The 2,899-nt window shown below is 41.6% G+C and overlaps 1 non-coding gene across 1 annotated transcript; it reads left to right on the plus strand.

Moving 5' to 3' along the window:
- Nucleotides 1-368: 368 nt before the first annotated feature.
- LOC118636770 lies at nucleotides 369-475 on the plus strand. The gene has a single exon (XR_004960754.1). It is a non-coding gene; the product is annotated as a U6 spliceosomal RNA (small nuclear RNA).
- The last annotated feature ends 2,424 nt before the right edge of the window (nucleotides 476-2,899 follow it).

Below are 2,899 nucleotides of genomic sequence, written 5' to 3' on the forward strand. Positions count from 1 at the left end.
GGTGTGGAGCAACTGGAACTCTTGTGTACTGCGGGCGGGGGTGTGAACTGGCGTAGCCACTGCGGGAAACAATAAGCCAGACACAAAAGGACAAACATCATGTGATATTACTTTTATGAGGTCCCTAGAGTAGTTGAATTCATAGAGACAGAAAGAATAGTAGTTAGAGGGGTGGGGGCGGGGGGAAGCTGGTGTTTGAGGGGTACAGAGTTTCAGTTGGGGAAGGTGAAAAAGTTCTGGAGATGGACGGCGGTGATGGTCACACAACAACGTGGATGTACTTAATGCCTCTGCACTGTACACTTAAAAATGGTTAAGACAGTGAATTTTATGTTATGTGTATTTCACCACAATAAAAAAAATAATTAGTGCTCACTTCAGCAGCACGTAGACTAAAATTGGAACAATACAGAGAAGATTAGCATGGCCCCGGCGCAAAGGTGACATACAAATTCCAGTGTTCCACATTTCTTTTTTAATGCAGAATAATATGAAGACTAGAATAAAAATGTCCTGGTAACCTAGCACTATTTGAACACACACACACACACACACACAGTATAAAAATGTTCTCTTCTAAAGTAAACTTGATACTCTACACACACAAAAAGTTTGGCTAAAGATTTGAGAGGCTTTGCTGTCTAGAGACAGGATTTAATAAAGACATCAATTCCCTCGCCGTGGTTGCTCACTTGTTGGGAGTAGGAAGGAGCTGACCCACCTGGGACTTCATTGCCAGAGAAACTCCCCATGTGAGGACAGCCTCCAGCCAGAGAGGTGAGCACGGTGTATCCCTTTTCCCTCTTCTCTGTCTACAGCCTGGTGAGAGGACACAGGGTGAGAAGCAGAGACACGCAGAGCCTTCCTCCAATCCCCTCTCTGTCCTCTGTCTCACCGGCTCCGGTCCCATCACACTTCCTCTCTCAAACCGTCCACAAACTCTTCCTGCCTCGTAACTGCTACAGCAGTTATTCGTTCCATATGTGTCTTTCGGCATGTTTAATATTATTAGCTGACTTTGCATGGCGTGTGTCTTCTCTCCCCAACTAGATTAGAAGTTTCTCAAAGGTAGACTGGTTTTTTTTGCCCCTTGTGGATCTCCTTAGCTCTCACCCCAATGTCTAGTATATAATAAGAGGTATATACATCCAGACATCATTCAGCATTAAAGAGAAATGAGCTATCAAGCCATGAAAAGACATGGAGGAATCTGAAATGCATGTTACGAAACGAAAGAAGCCAATCTGAAAAGGCTACATACTGTATGAGCCCAACTATACTACCATGGAGACAGTAAAAAGACCAGTGCTTGCCCTGGCCAGTGTGGCTCAGTGGATAGACCGTCGGCCTTCGCACCAACGGGTTTCGGGTTCGATCCTGGTCAAGGGCATATACCTGGATTGCAAGTTTGATCTCGCATTCAGGAGGTAACCAATGGATGTGTCTCTCTCACATCTATGTTTCTCTCTCTCCCTTCCTCTCTCCCATTCTATCTAAAAATCAATGAAAAAAATATCTTCAGGTGAGGATTAACAACAACAACAAAAAGATTAATGGTTGACAGGGGCTCAGGGGAGAGAAAGAGAAGGAAGGATGAAGCACAGGGGATATTTAGGGTGGTGAAACTATTCTGCATGATACTGCAATGGTGGATGCATGACATTATGCACTTGACATAGAATGTACAACACCAAGAATGAGCCCTAACATAGACTGCGGAGACTGGTTAACAACAATTGAGCAATACTGATTCATCAATATCAAACCAATATTCTACTGCAAGACTTTAATAATAGAGAAAACTGTTTTAATTTGCATCTCTCTGATGATTAGTGATGTTGAGCATTTCTTCATATGTCTCTTAGCCATTTGTATGTCCTGTTTGGAGAGGTGTCTATTTAGTTCCTCTGCCCATTTTTTAATTGGATTGTTTATCTTCCTTTTGTTGAGCTGTATGAGCACTCTCTATATATTGGAAATTAACCCCTTATCTGATCTTTCATTGGCAATTATGCTCTCCCATACAGTGGGTTGCCTTTCCATTTTGGTGGTTGTTTCTTTTGCTGTGCAGAAGCTTTTGAGTTTGATGTAGTCCCATGTGTTCATTTTCTCCTTTGTTTCTGTTGCCTTAGGTGATGTATCAGTGAAAATTCTGCTGCGTATGATGTCTGAAATTTTGTTGCCTACATTTTCTTCTAGGATTTTTATGGATTCATGAGTCACATTTAAGTCTTTTATCTATTTTGAGTTCATTTTTGTGTATGGTGTAAGTTGATGGTCTAGTTTCATTTTTTTGAAGCCTAAAACACCAATCAGAAAGAATATATGTACCCCCATGTTCATAGCAGCACTATTTACAATAGCTAAGATCTGGAAACAGTCCAAGTGTCCATTAGTAGACGAATGAATAAAAAAGCTGTGGTACATATACACAATGGAGTACTATGCAGCTGTAAGAAAGAAAGGTCTCTTATCCTTTGAGATGACATGGAGGGACCTGGAAAGTATTATCCTAAGCGAAACAAGCCAAACAGAGAAAGACAAGTATCATATGATCTCACTTATTCGTGGAATATAATGAACATAACAGTCTGAAGAACAGAGTAGTCCCAGAGACGCGGAAGTGGGGTTCAGACTGACAATTCCCAGAAGAGGGGGTGGGGGAGAGATAAACCACAGAACTTATATGCATGTGTGCATGCACAATGGACATGGACAACAAAGCTGAGGACAGGGCGGGGATGGAGGGGGAGGAGGGTGTAAATAGGGGAAAAAGGAGAAACATCTGTAACAAAAATAAATTAATTAATTAGTTTAAATAAATAAATAAAATAATAGAGAAAACTGGGGTGGGGTGGGAGGCAATATGGTAACTGCATACCATCTGCCCAATTTTTTT

Source organism: Molossus molossus, unplaced genomic scaffold (assembly GCF_014108415.1).
Source record: "Molossus molossus isolate mMolMol1 unplaced genomic scaffold, mMolMol1.p scaffold_m16_p_2, whole genome shotgun sequence".
NCBI lineage: Eukaryota > Metazoa > Chordata > Mammalia > Chiroptera > Molossidae > Molossus > Molossus molossus.